We start from the raw sequence: 14,653 nt of genomic DNA, 5'->3' as shown, positions 1-14,653 counted from the left end.
TCTACTATGTGACTTACATCTCAATGTTTATTCAATTGGAAAGAAATAACAACTATGTGGAGTCAGAGATCTGCAGTGGGAATCCAAGGGCTCAATTCAGGCATTTGGCTGGGGCCTCAAAGCCTGGGAAGTTATTGGCAAAACATACATGTCTTTTCTTATTAGAACACACACAGCTAACAAATGATCAGTGAGTAGCGATCACAATCCGCCAAAAGGGCTGTCTGTAATAACACCAGCAATGTTGTTTTAATATTTTACACACCCAAATTGCACATCGCATATAACCCAACCTCTCAAATCGAACCAGTACTAAAAGTCTCCATTAACTTCCACATGCCCTTCTCATCACTTTAAAAGACAAAGATATATCCCAAACTTCAGTGCTTAAGCAACAACTTCAATTGTGACAAGTATAAACAAACCCAAGAAAATACCACGCTTATACACAGTTAAGACCACAGATTACGCGAGAGAAGACTGGGACAACATTTACACATTTGTCTGTAGGCTCGTTGACTTACCTATAATCAATGGGGGACTAAGGCCTGTACCCAAACCCAAAAAAGGCCACTTGCTTAAGTGTCTCATCGAGCACCACAAACTATAGCTATAATCTTCCAACATGCGCCTCAAGTCTGGAGCAAAGTGTAAATAAAAACCAAGAGGATGTTTCAGGCCTATGGCTTTCTCCTTCCCACGATAGCCACCCCATCCACCTGTGGTGTGTGACGCTTGAAGAGCCCACGTATCTGTCCTTTTCGTGAGACCCCATCTAGAGCCTATTCCAAGCCAAGAAAATAGCATACTCCCTTAGAATACCTTAGTGTCTGCCAAACTCAAGGCGCAGACAGTTACGTCTTGAAAGAACTTGATCGTCCTTATTCTCGTGACCGCAGTGTGAATTCCTTCATCATCCTCTCCAATAGTCAGGAGCCTCCTCCTATGCTCCTTGTTGGTTCCCGCTCAGCCGGGTGTGGATCCAACATGACGAGTCATGCAATTACTATACCTTACTATCAGTTATAGCGCGCGTGCGAGGGATGTAACGCAATGGGATCACATAAAAGGGACGTAATAGTTCTCATCAATTCTCCACAAGAAGTCCTGCGTTGATAGACCAATAACAAATCATTTCATCATAACATCATATTGACTACAAGAGTCACTTCTGCGTTCAGACGGCACTCCCTAGCCCCTGTCCATACCAGACCCAGAAGCGCCAGCTTCTCATCACTCCTTAGGATAGCAAGTATAGACCGCGTTTGACCGTACCCTTAGAGAGCTTAAATATAGGCACCCCTGATTTCTCAGGCATTGCGGCTACAATTTTGTGTCATTTGAAAATAAGTTTTAGAAAAAGGGCACTGGAGTGGGCTCCAAAGCTGGGGTGTTTGTGGGCGGGTGGGGTGAGAACTTGGCAGGGAATGGACTTTTGTTTAGGCTGTTGCCATTTGGCCACAGGGTGGAGGAGCCAGGGGTAAGCCGCGGTGAGAACTGCCGTCTACTAGAGTAGCCATTCCCTGGCGAAGATTACGAGATGAGGTATATGCAGGAGATAGTCTTGCTCTCTGGCTCTCTCCCGTGGCTACAAAGATAATCTGCCCGCGAGGTGACAGGTGCTATATACATTTTGTCACCTGGAGGCCCTAACTATATAATGAGCGACAGGGCCTCATGACACATAAAAAAATTGGAGGCACTAGCATCATTGATTACCAGAGAGTATGCCTTTGTTCTGTTTTCAACTGTAAGTGAGAGCCAACTATAGATCTAGACTTTCTAGAGACACCCAGCCATGATTAGCTCTTCTGCGAAAGTATAAGGATAGGAGGAGTAGGCCTCTCGAGGGAAAGAAAATAGGAACTAAAATGTACATCCAGCAGGCTGTCACTGCCTAGGCCCTCGCTGGTGCAATGCTCGAGAGGACACAAATATAGAACGCCACAAATAAGCCTTGCCCACGAAAAAAGCCTCTAGTCATCCTATCCCTCCACATTCTGACACGAGGAGTGGGCACCTTACGGAGCAGTGAGTGCGGAAAAGTGGCAGACGATGATCTAGTCCGTCAATTTGAAAGCCCTGCGGTGCGACCCACGGGCTAGCCCCAACCTTATATAGACGTATAAATATTCCATTGCAAGCGCACATGACACTAGAAGAACTCTGGCCCTTTTGGGATCAGGCTATTATCGAACATTAGGTCTGCAGGCCTTGGGGAAGTCCAGACAGCACCCACCACTGCTCCCCGGTAATGGTGTTGCTGAGCACCAGGCGTGTATAGATACGCCAAAGTCTCCAGTAAGATTGCTCAGTTTATTAATTTACGTGAGGTGATAAAGGCATCCACAACCCATCTTTTATATCTGCTCCTTCGTGACACAGCTTGCGGGATGCCCTTCGTGTCTAGCGCTCTATCCCACACTACGTTTCTCCATCGACATCATGTTCACTCTTCGGCGTATAGGGTCGATTGATGCACAGGATGGACAGGTGAGTGAGAGCGGAATAACCAACGTTCGTACGGTCATATTTATGCCCTTGAAAATGGAATGGTGAAACTAGCCCTGAACCCAAAGAGAGCGATTCTCATTTGTGGAGTGTGTCCTCGATACGCTGACTCAGCCCATTTGAGACCTAGGAAAGGGACGAAATGGATGTACCCTAGGCACCCAAGTGAGCTCATAAGACAACCACCAATGGCTCACAATTCTTCCTTAATTGCTAAGATATTGAGGCAGGTACCACATCGACACCTCACCCTTTAACACCAGATACAACCCACTCCAAATGACCACCCAGAGCAGGATATAGCTAGTGTGTGTTTATGGCAGCATTCTGAAGCCTGCGTCGTGTCCTAGAGCTCGTCAGGAAGTCTTCACAGGGCAGTAAGGGAAATGCTAGAATGAACAGTGGAACTCCAGTTGTGAAATCCCACCTTGGCTTTCTGAACCCCACGTGTACGTACACGAGCAGTTACTCGTGCCGAAGTGGAATGGTGTGTGCTTAAGTAGTGGATACTCTGGATATACTACTCACGCCCACACCAATTCTCAAGATTCACTCGGGAATGGCTTAACTAATTAAGTAAATGACCAGTGGTCACGGTCAATGGTTGACTGAAGAAAATACAATCACGTGCAGCCTGACTACCAACCATCCCCGAAGTAAACCGCTCAAGACGTGACCTCGTTTACTCGGTACTTAGTCACAACAGGAGTTCTCTAGGGCAGCACGTCCTGACGATATGAAAGATAATCATTATCTGCAAATGTGCCCCAGTCCTTGCCTGTATGGAGCACAGAGGACTGTGTGGCATTAACGCGGAATCGTAAGCATGGTAGTTTGGATACCTCCTTGACATTTGATTCTGGAGAGCCCAAAAAGCCTGATCCCACAGAGGAATACCCTGAACCCATATATTATGACATTGAAATGGTCTCACCGAATGTGCCACTAGAAGCACAATTAGGTGGCGAGCAGCCTTTCATTCCAGCTTGAGCTTGGAGGCAAGATAGCCCGTCTATGAATTTTGAGGCCATTCGGGAGGTAACCTATGGACCCCTGGAGAGAGACAGGCCTCTCCTTAACATCCTGTATCTCCAACTAAGAGGTCAGGTGGGATGCGCGGACCTTCCTCACAGTGCGAGCAGACTCACTGTGGGATCCAAATTTCACCGATCTTGTGTGCCGCCATCTTCTTCAGGACCCATACCTCTTGCTGACCAGGGTCTAGCTTGCATTTCAACGTCGAGAAAGAAGTACAGATATGACTCGGTCCTATGTTATTCCTTACAAAAATTTAATGACATGACCTTCGAATTCTTGAATTTCTGTGATTATCTGTTCACGATCTGCACAGAACTGGGACCATCATAACCTATCTCATGGAGTCGGGGGAGGCTCCAGACAAATAAAGAGAATTTATAGACAGTTAATGGTTGTTAAAAAGAGGCATCTTCTTCCTTGTTTCAGCCACTGGTGAGGTGTCCATGCTTCTGTAAACAGCCTCTCAACCACTGTAAGCAACTCTAATGAGACTCACTGGGTCATGCAGAGAGAGAGAGAGAGAGAGAGAGAGAGAGGAAAATTACAGGGGGACTAATTGGGAAGAAGAAGGGTCAGCTAAAAGTGGGAGGACAAGACAGGGTAACAGGAGAGAACATGATTAAAATAGATTACAATATACATACATATATATAAATTGTCGTGATGAAATCTACTGCTACATATAACTAAAAATGTTAATAAATCAAGTTTGATGATTAAATTCAAAGCACCTAAGTACCACAGGGTGGATATGCAGAAAATACGGTTGCAGACATGTAATTTATATTTTAACATAATAGAGTTCACTGGGACACTCCTGCTCCTGATGCAGGTCTCTGCTCCTGAGGCAGTCTCTGCTCCTGAGGCAGGTCTCTGCTCCTTGAGGCAGGTCTCTGTGACACGTCATCTAAGGCTGTCTGACAGCCTTTCCATCCCACTGAGTAAGCGAATAAACCCTCCTGCCTGACTCTCATTATCACGTGCCACACAGTCCACACCCTTCGCTCCGGCAGGTCACTGCACTGTTGATTTGATCGTAGTCTCCGTGGAAACCTGCTGCCTAGGAAAATCCCTGATCACTTCAACTGGATATTGCCAAGTCTTCATCAGAAACATGCTCCTGTATCATCGGTTAGGGTCCATTTCCGCCAAGCCAGCTTTCTTTTCTATTGATTTGAACTGGTGGGCTTTCTAAGCGCTACCCTCTTCCCTGGCTAGTACAGCTTGCCTTGGAAATGGAACGGATCAGACTCGAGCAATGAGCCAAATCTTACCAACTCAAGAGGAGATTATTTTTTCTTTATCATGTCTCTTCCCTTTCAAAGAGGATGCAGACAGGACATCAGCTGCCTGGTCTTCCTGCCTGGCCTGACGCTGCTGATGGCTGGGCGATGCTGTGCTCAGCATGAAGTGCTGGATTGTGTGATTCAGACACAAAGATGCTTCTAAACCCTTATCTGGTTTGGTTTTTTTTTTTTTTTTTCTTAGAATATCCAGCTCAGTATTACCGTGGGCCCTGTCTTTCCTGTAGGCTTCCAGCCACACAGGAAGACATGCAGCTCTTGAGTCTGGTTCCTCTATAGAAATATATGTGAGTACCAGAAAAGAGGCTGTAAATTCTGTACAAAGACAGTGTGTTTATTCCGCAAAGCACTTCCGTTACTCAGCAATCTGCCAGTTGTGGTGATGAGTGGCCTGCAAAGGGCTCCTTTGCCACTTAGCCTGCCAGTACCAAAGGAGTCACCAAAGAAGAGACTGATGGCATGTGGAAGGGGGACTAGGAGGGAGCTGGGGTACCGGCTGGCCACTGCATCTTGTATCTGTAGCAGAAAAGCCAAGAGGCCAGAGCACCTGGGGACCAGTGGTTCTCAACGCTAGAGAGAGGCCAGCCTGCATGGAAGTCACCAAGCTGGTTTCCTGTGACTCTCAGTAGGATTGGGTAGGTCTCTGGAACCTTTACTTATGACCTGGTCCTTGAGCTGATCTAATGCCCACCCCATTTAGAAAAAACACTAATCTACTCTAAGTCACTATAAGAAGTTGAAGCTGGGCAAGGAATGGATGTGACTTGGAGGCCAACTCTGAGCAGAATAGCTGGTTTTCCCTTTGAACCAGAATAACTGTCCATAGCCAAGGGCATTAGCCACCAGTGCCTCACCTTCCAATCACTAAGGAAAAGAGGAATAGGCTATCACCCAAATAAATCCGAACACTCACAAAAAATCGGTCGTGGAACAATAAGATGCACTCGTGCAACTAGCATACAGCCCAAGTCACTGCTCGCATATCCTTCACTCTGTCCCTTTCCAGGTCCCCTGCAGGCGACCACTCTGAGCCCCCCCTGTGGAAGGCGGCCACACTCACCAACGGGACTGGGGCAGGCTCCATTAGCACTGTTGAGGTCTCCACCCAGCATGGCTCCTGGGAGAAAAGCAGAGCTACCATGAGCTTTGTCTTGGGACTGCACAAGAAGAGAGGGCCCTGAGGAGTCCTAGGCTTTTCCCCTCAAGAGTCACCCACATGCGGGAATGCTGTGAAGGGAAGACCCACCATTGAAAAGGGAAGCTCAGAGGCTCTCCCACACCTCACGTCCACCTCAGCAACACCCCCCCCCAGCCCGCTTACCTGCACTAGCTGGTCGCTGAGGCAGGCCGGGAGAGACACTGTTTCTCTGCAGCGCTGGCTGCTGGGGGGACAGGAGCCGGGGGTCCGTAAGGGACGACGTCACCAGGGAAGGAGTGACCAGAGAGCCGCTAGGATTGCTGAACTGCATGGAGCTCTGGTTGGACACGGGCACTGTGACAGGCATGGCAAAGTTGGGGGCCGGAACAGATGACTAGACGGAAAGACGGAGGGCCGCGTCACACCAGGTGGACCTCTCACCCGGACCCACTTTGCCCAAGAGGGTAGGCACAAGGGTTCTCTGGCTCCTGGACTCTATCTCCAAGGGCCAGCAGCTTGGGCCCCCTGCCTTCCTCCCGTCAGAAAGGTGAGAGCACCTTACAATACAGTAGAGCACTGGTCCAAGGCAGGAGCACGAGGCTCTGTCCGCTGCAGACGGGACTGGATACCCCCAGTGGAGGTGGGTTAGTCCTCAGCCAGGCAGGACACACCGGGAGCAAGTTAGTGCCCTGGGGACACACCCAAACTCACACGCTGCTGAGACTATGGCTTCACTCGGTGGCCACCCACCACCTGGCCTGCTTCAGGAGCAGCTCCAGCCCCTCTCTGTCTTCCCTTTAGCAGTCTGGCTTCCTTCAAACAAAGCTGAGGGCCTTGGGCATGGGCACCAAGCAGCCCAAGGAGGGCCTCTCCCCAAAATAAGAGGACAAAGAACATTCTCTTCCTTGCCCGCTGAAGACTCATGGCATTTGCCCTCTTTTTGCTGGTGAAGGGACACTGTCTGTCTCTCTAGCTTATGCAAGGGCTTTACAAGAAGAGGGTTGTCGAGACCAAGGTCAGGAGTTCCTCGGTGGTCAGTGCCAGCTCAGGGATGGCTCAGCCGAGTACGCCCAGCAGAGGCAGCCGAGGCCGGGCAAGGCTGGGTAAAGCCACACCATGCAGCACAGGAGGCTTCTCCTCCATGCGACTACTCACGGCCAGTCTATAACTCTGCATCATCTTATCAAATTCCTCGTCTATCTTTTTATACTTCTCCTCCGTCTGGGGGGTCAGGGCAAACGCCTCGTCCACCTCAGGGCTCTCACATTCCCTGTGCTTCTTGTGCAGCGCCTGGGGGAGGGGCCGAAGGGGACCAGAGAAAACGTGAGGAGAGCTCACCCCATAGCGCCTGAAGAGCCCATCCAGCTCCTCACTGGCCCGCCGGTACTTGTCCTCCAGCAGGGGGCTTTGCTCCAGGGAGTCCTCCCCATCCGGCTCTGGGCTGTCACAGCCGTTGAAACCCTTCTTCCTCAGGGTCTGCAACCGCACCACTCAGTCAGCCAGCCAGCCATGGTCCTCCTGCCTCCTCCAACTTTCTCTCCCGCCAAGCTCCAGCCCCTCCCTCAGAGCCATCCTTCCCCGCAGACATACACCATGCTCCCTTGGGGCCCTGAGTGAAGTGGGACCTGACCTAGGCAGTACACTGGCATGGGGCAGGTGTGCTCCACGGCTCCATCTAGGGAGAAGCCAACCCCAGCCTGCTCCCTAAGGATGTGCTTGGGGGCGGGGCTCTGCCCGTCCAAAGCCCTAGGTTCTACTTAGGTGAGAGAACTGGATGGAGACAGGAGAGGGTGATACAGGAAAGCACAAAGGACCTGCACTTACTGAGCTTTTTGCTCTGTACCACCCCAGACTCCACCCATGGCCAAAGCCTTGCACATGACCTTAAAGTGCATCTGTGGCAGACCCAAGTACCTGTGGTCGCTCAAAACTTTAAAGATACTTGCTTCATGTTGTTTTTTAAATCACATTTATTCATGTACTTGTGTGAGCTCACATGCCACAGCACACTGAGTGCATGTCAGAGGACGAGCTGCAGGCACTGGCTCCCTCCCCTCCACCACGGGGATCCTGGGAATTAAACTCAGGTTCATCAGGTTCAGCAATAAGTGCTTTTACCTGGGAAGCCATCAACAGCCCTTGCTTCATTTTTACTTTTATTTATTTATCTTTACTTTAAAAAAAAAAAAAAAGATTTATTTACTTATTATGTATACAGAAGAGGGTACCAGATCTCATTACAGATGGTTGTGAGCTACCATGTGGGTGCTGGGAAATTGAACTCAGGACCTCTGGAAGAGCAGTCAGTGCTCTTAACCTCTGAGCCATCTCTCCAGCCCCTTATCTTTTCAAGACAGGGTTTCACTGTGTATTCCTGTCTGTCTTCGAACTCACAGTGATCCGCCTGCCTCTGTCTCCCAAGTGCTGAGATTAAAGGCGTGCACCACCACCTGGCTTATTTTTATTTATTTTTTAGTTTATTTCATGTGTATGTGTGTTTTGCCTGCATGTATGTGTACAATAGTGCCTGGTGCCTGTGGGGTCAGAAGAAGGTGGATGCCATATCCCCGGAACTGGAGTTACAGGCAGTTGTGAGCTGCCATGTGGGTGCTGGGAATCCAACTGGGGTCCTCTGGAAGAGCAGCCAGTGCTCTTAACCTCTGTGTCCCAAGTTGGCACCCTAGAGTGAGAAGCATGAGCTGGCTGTCTTGTGTGTTCTTCACAGAACAACCTAGTAACCCAGCACTGCTCAGTCTGTGGAGGAGACCATGGCCCAGAGAAGCCAAACCACCTGCCTAAGTCCATGTGGCCAGTCAAGACCAGAGATGAATCCCAAAGCTCACATCCTTCCACATTTCACATTTTGACTCTGAAACAGAAGGCAAGAGCCACAGACTCATAAAGGAACAGGACAGAAAGAACAAAGAGGGAGACACAAAAGGAATATCCCAGAGGATGAAGGAAGGAGGCGCTAAAGAGAGAGCAGAGGACAGCAGGATGCTCCTCAGACCTGGCAGACCACAGACTGCCTAAGCGAGCTGAGGTCTGGAACTGGCCACGTCTCATGCCTTCGCTGCCACGCCCCTCCTTCCTGGGGGCCTGGGCTCAGGAGAAGAGACGGGTTTACACACAGGCAGAGGTGGGCACAGGCGCACCTCAATGATGTCAGCATTGGTGCGGCTCTCGTGCGGCTCGTTGTACTCCGTGTACTTGAGCAGCACCTTGTCCATGTCGGTGCTGGCGTACTGGAACAGCTTGTTGGAGTGGTTGAAGATGATGAGGGCGATCTCACAGTCGCACAGCACACTCAGTTCGTAAGCCTTCTTCATCAGCCCGAACTTCCGCTTGGTGAAGGTCACCTGCAGGAGAGTGGTGGGTGGCCAGGTCTGACCAGAGTCCCTCTGCCTATAGATAGCTGGACATAGCCCCTACCCTAGAGTTCCACTGTCTATGGAAATCCCTGGTCTAGAAAGGAACAAAATGGCACCCCTTGGCCAGACCACAGCCAAGACACACCAGAGCCAGCCTCAGACGGGGGAAGGATTCAGATGGCCAGGAGGCCACATCTCTGTGCAATGGGCTGAGAAGGGCAGCTCCCAGGTGAGGAGAGGAAGGTTCCTGCTGGGATGAGGGAGCTGTGGGGTGGCAATGGTGTCAGGCCCTGGCCCATCTCAGCGTTGATGAGGTACACAAAGGTGCTCCTCTCCCCACACAGACCCACTCCCTTTACAACCTCCAGTGAGTCCCTGGGCTTCCAAGAATCCCTCTTCTAGAACTGGTCATGGGTGAAGGAAGCTGGCTCCCTGCCCTCCTACCACATGGGGCTCTGGGACCTCCTCACCTGGCGGTTCCGCTCATCAGTGATTCGCTGGATCTGAATCTTTTTCCTCCCCATCTTCTCCGGGGGTCCTTAGTACCAGAGAGGAAGGGGCTGCTGGGTGTTGGTCAGGAGCCTCACACTGTGCTCATGAATGTCTGGGACTAGTGTTCAGTTCATGGTCTGCAGAACATCTATGCACAGCCTCCTGGGAGGGGAGGGTCATAAGAGGACTGTTAGACCCCAGCTTTGTTACTTGAGATGTGGGCCAGGCTCACTACAGCTGTAAGAGACTAGTGGCATTTCTGCCCCATCCCCAAATTGTGGCAATATTGGCTCTAGAGGAAATGCGCGCCCCTGCCCCCCCAATACCAAGTGTAAGTTGGGCTCCCACTGGGACCGGTACTGGGTCTAGGCTGATACCCCAAGTCACTGCTCTCCTTGGGCTTAAGGCCACACAGAAGGCACAGGGCTCTTGGCTTCCTGGAGAGCACCATGCCCTGCTCTCTGTAGTGCTTGTCTGTACGACGTGTTGTACCCTCCCCCTACCCACCACCACCTGGACCAGTGGAGGCTCTGATGCTGGAGCCATAGTGAGAACATGTTGAGCTAATGCCTACCCAGACTGAAAGCAGCAGGCAGAGAGAGAGAAAGATGTCTGATGCTAATGAGGGTGTCTGGTGCCCCAGTCCAGGGTGGCAGGAGGGCCCTGACATGGACTAACAGAGTCTGGGGACAGTGAGGGCTGGGGTTTTAGAATGCCTGCCCCAGTCAGAGCTTGTGTGCATCGGTCTGCTTCATTTGCTCAGCCCAAGCACGGTTTTTGTTTGAAGGAAGGGTGTCCTGCTGCTTAGACAGACAAGCGACTCGAGGTCGGAGGGCAGCAGATCTCTTTCCCCTGACTCCTCACCTCATACTGGGGACTGAACCAGTGGTCCTGCCCTTGCTGGGAAAGTGCTCTGCCTAGCTGCATCCTCAACTCCCACTTTTATTTCTTGAGCTAAGGTCTTGCTGAGTTCCCCAGGCTCGCCTTTAAATTTGTGATCCTCCTGCCTCAACCTCCCGAGAAGCTATGGTGAAGGAAGGCCTGCACCACAGTCTGGCTTTTCTCTGATGATTGTGGTGTCAAGTATGGAACCTAAGGGTTTCACACTCCCTAGGTAAGTGCTCCATCACTAAATTCACTCTAATCCAGACCAGTGTTTCTGTAAAGGGCCAGAGAATCAGCATTGCCATAAATTCTGTAGCAATGTTTAGCTCTGCTGTAGCAGCCTGGCTGACAAGACAAATGAAGGAGACTGGTGGTGGTGGTGGTGGTGGCGGGGTGGTGGTGGTGGTGGCTGGCGGCAGCGGCAGCCCACACCTTTGATCCCAGCACTCAGGAGTCCCACACCTTTGATCCCAGCATTGGGAAGCAGAGGCAGGCGGATCTCAGTGAGTTGAGACCAGCCTGGTCTACAGAGTGAGATCCCTGCTGGGGGGGTGGGGGCACGACAAAAAACATAAAAATAAATAAATGGAGGTGGGGCAGGAGATATGCAAAGAAGGTGCTCTGGGGAACTAAGAGATGGCTTAGCATTTAAGAGCCCTTGCTGGTCTTGAAAAGGACCTGGGTTCAGTTCCTAATACCCATTTGGAGAGTTACAAATATTTATTTTTTTTTATTTATTTTGTGCGGGATGAGGGGATATGTGTGGGGGAGCAGGGTTTTTTCTGTGTAACATGTCTGGCTGTCCTGGAACTTTCTTTGTAGACCAGGCTAGCCTTGAATTCAGAGAGATCCGCCTGCATCTGTCTCCCAAGTGCTGGCATTAAAGGTGTGCCCCACCGCCACCGCCCGGCCTGCAAATGTTTAACCTCAGTTGTGGGGATCTAATGTCCGCTGGTCTCACAGGCACTACACAAATATGGTGGCAGGCAGACACACTCACAGCAGGAAGGCGCAGGGCTCCTCAGCGACAGCTGGGTGCCGTTTCCACAAGGCCTGAAGGTTACGGACTAGGTGAAGAAGTTGACAGGCACCTGACTATGATGGGGTGGGGGGAGGAACGGTTTCTACCTGCTCAGGACCATCACAGATCACATGACTGACCCTCAGGATTGATTCATTGTCTAGCTTCCACTCTGCTTAAGTATCTACAGAGAATATCCCAGCTCCTTTTCTTCCCCTGAAAGGAAGTGTTTCGTCTGCATGTGTGTAAGGTCACCAAAAGAGGGAACCAGCGCCCTGTTCCCTTACTCTGACAGCTGAGGAGCTCCACAGTCCCTGGCCTCTACTGCCCACCCTCTCTACCCCAGACCACCCGCAGCCTAGACAGCCCTGTGTGACCCAAATAAGCAGCAGTCACTTCTGGCCTGCGACACCAACTCCCTGCAGAGGCTCCAGCCGGAACTCTAGATTTACCCCGACTCTTAGGGCTATCCACAAACTGCCTCCCCATTGGTCTGGGCAGGTAGGAAGGCACACTGGGGCAAGGGCTAGGACAGTTGACCTTTTTAGGGTTTCTCTGGCCCAGCCTCGGGAACTCCAATCCAGAACCACAGTGCAGAGACTCCTGAGCCCACTGGCCATGCGGCTGCCTTCCTTCCTGTCTCCTTTCCCATCTCCTGCCCACAACACGCAGTCCATGAAGAGACTCTTGATGACAGAACCTCTCCCCTGCTTGTGGCCAGTGCTGTCTCCTCAGGCAGGGTGGCATGAACTGTCTCAGTGTTTTCAGTTTTCCAAACAGCTAGTCTAACAATCTTTCTAGCATTACAATCTCCAAATAACTCTGCTTCTCTTCTGTGCCTGGTTCCTCCAAGTTTGGAGCTTCATGAAGACAGGAACCACATTTGTCTTTTTACTATGCTATTGCCTGCAGGAAAGAGCCCAGGAAATACCTATGCAAAGAAAACATGAGCCTGTGAGAAGTCCTTCCTGCAGTCTAATCTCTGTCTGTCCTGCTGTTCTCACTGTCCTCTGCAGAGCTGAATCCTTCTACCAGCTGCCCTCAAAGTCTATCAGCTTGGACACCACCAACCCTCCAACCAACCCTGACACCCTCACCCTCATCCCTCTCTACACTCAGCTCGACTGGTGCAGAGGGTGAGACTCTAAGTCTTCTAAGGAGCAGCCCTGAGCACATGGAGATGGAGAGGATGGGGTTGCTTAGGCAACTGTCGCCTGGCAACCAGCTCCCTGGCTGATCTCCTACACTGCCCCCCCACATCCCTGCCGCATGCTGGGGGAGCTAGGATATGAGAGAGATCATGGCTGAGAAGGCAGGGAAGCCAGAGAGACCCAGTGAGTATCCTTTAGCAGAGGGAATCTGTCTGTTTAAGAGGTCAGGCCCCAGCAACCCTGACTCCCTCTACACTGGCTCAGCCATTTATAATAAGCCATGCCTCCCAGGTCTAGCTCACTTCTGTTCTTCCTCTGCCAGAGGACAGACCCTGCCTTGGGCAGTCCTTCCTCCTAGCTAACCACAAGTTCTTTTACAAAGCAGGCTCTGTCCCCTCCACTGCCCGCTCCACACTGCTTCAAATTCTTTGGAAGCCCTGGGGCAAGAATATGAACTTGGTCTTGGTTCTGGAAGAGTGGTGTCTGGGCAGAGACGGTCACAAAGGACCTCAGACTGACCCAACTTCCCTACTCCATCAGGAGATTTTAACGAACACCTGGGCCTGCTTAATTAGTCCTCTGTTCAGCAATCTAACTGCCAGGAGCCAGAGACCTGGGCTTCTGCTCTCCAGATGCAGGCTCTGCTCCTGCAAGGCCTGGACAGTGTCCAGTCCCCTCTTCTCTCATGCCCTGGCCTTTGGGCTGCTTTTTTTCTTCTTTTTCTTTTTTTGCAGGGGCCGGGGTTGGGGGTTGAAAGGGTCTGTGTAGCACTGGCTTTCCTGGAACTCACTCTGTAGACCAGACTGGCCTCGAACTCAGGGATCTGCCTGCCTCTGCCTCCCAAGTGCTGGGATTAAAGGTGCATGCCGCCACCACCGCCACTGGGCTGCTGCTCTTCTAAGCCTCGTCTGCAGCTCTTGGCAGACATGCTGAGATGCTGGGCCCCAGGCCTTCCCATCCTGACCTCAGACCACAGCTGTGTCACAGCGGAGGCCCTCAGCAGGCTCTAGCTGGGCAGGGTGGTGTTCCCAGCAGGCCATGGCAGCAGCGGCAGAAAGAAGGCGGCACTGGCTGGTGATATCTGTAGGGAAGCCGACAGCAGGGAGGCGGTGGGGGGGGGGCAGGAAAGCCTAGGATCTAGGATCCATGGCAACGTGCACTGTTCACACGCAAAAGAGGGACAGGTGAAAAGCAAAGGGGCACTGGTTTGAAGGATCATGGGAGAATAGGTCCTTGTCTCCCTAACGCATCGTCACACCTCTTGGTACCTGAGCAATAGTCAAACCACTCTGGGGTTTCAGAATGAGGCATCTCAGTTCCTGTGTGAAGGGCCTGGGTGGAGATGGAGTGGGGTCAGGACTGGTTCCTGTAGCCATTACTGAAGGGCCAGGCAGGAACATCCTTTCTTCGGCAGTCTCCAGAGTTCCTCTCAGCTCTTTAGCAATGCACCCCTATTTTCTGCTCCCTCATAGCCTTCTCCTCTGAGTACTGTGTCCTGGTTGCCTGAGGCTCTAAAAAGCTGCATGCATCTGACTCTGGAGCCCTATACCAGCAGGCTCCAATGGAGCAGAGGCCAAAAAGGCCAAGCCCTGGGCTCTTCCTGAAGGGAGTGGGAGACAAGGCGGTATCTGCTCTCATTAGACACTCCCCCTCCCTTCTAGGCCGCTGGGGGGCCTCAGGCTGGGACTCGGGAAAGCAGGCTGCACTGAAGACAGCTGTCACCCTCCTCCACCCTCTCCCCG

This window comes from Peromyscus leucopus, chromosome 6, assembly GCF_004664715.2.
Source record: "Peromyscus leucopus breed LL Stock chromosome 6, UCI_PerLeu_2.1, whole genome shotgun sequence".
NCBI classification, from domain to species: domain Eukaryota; kingdom Metazoa; phylum Chordata; class Mammalia; order Rodentia; family Cricetidae; genus Peromyscus; species Peromyscus leucopus.
This window is presented reverse-complemented; position numbering follows the sequence as displayed.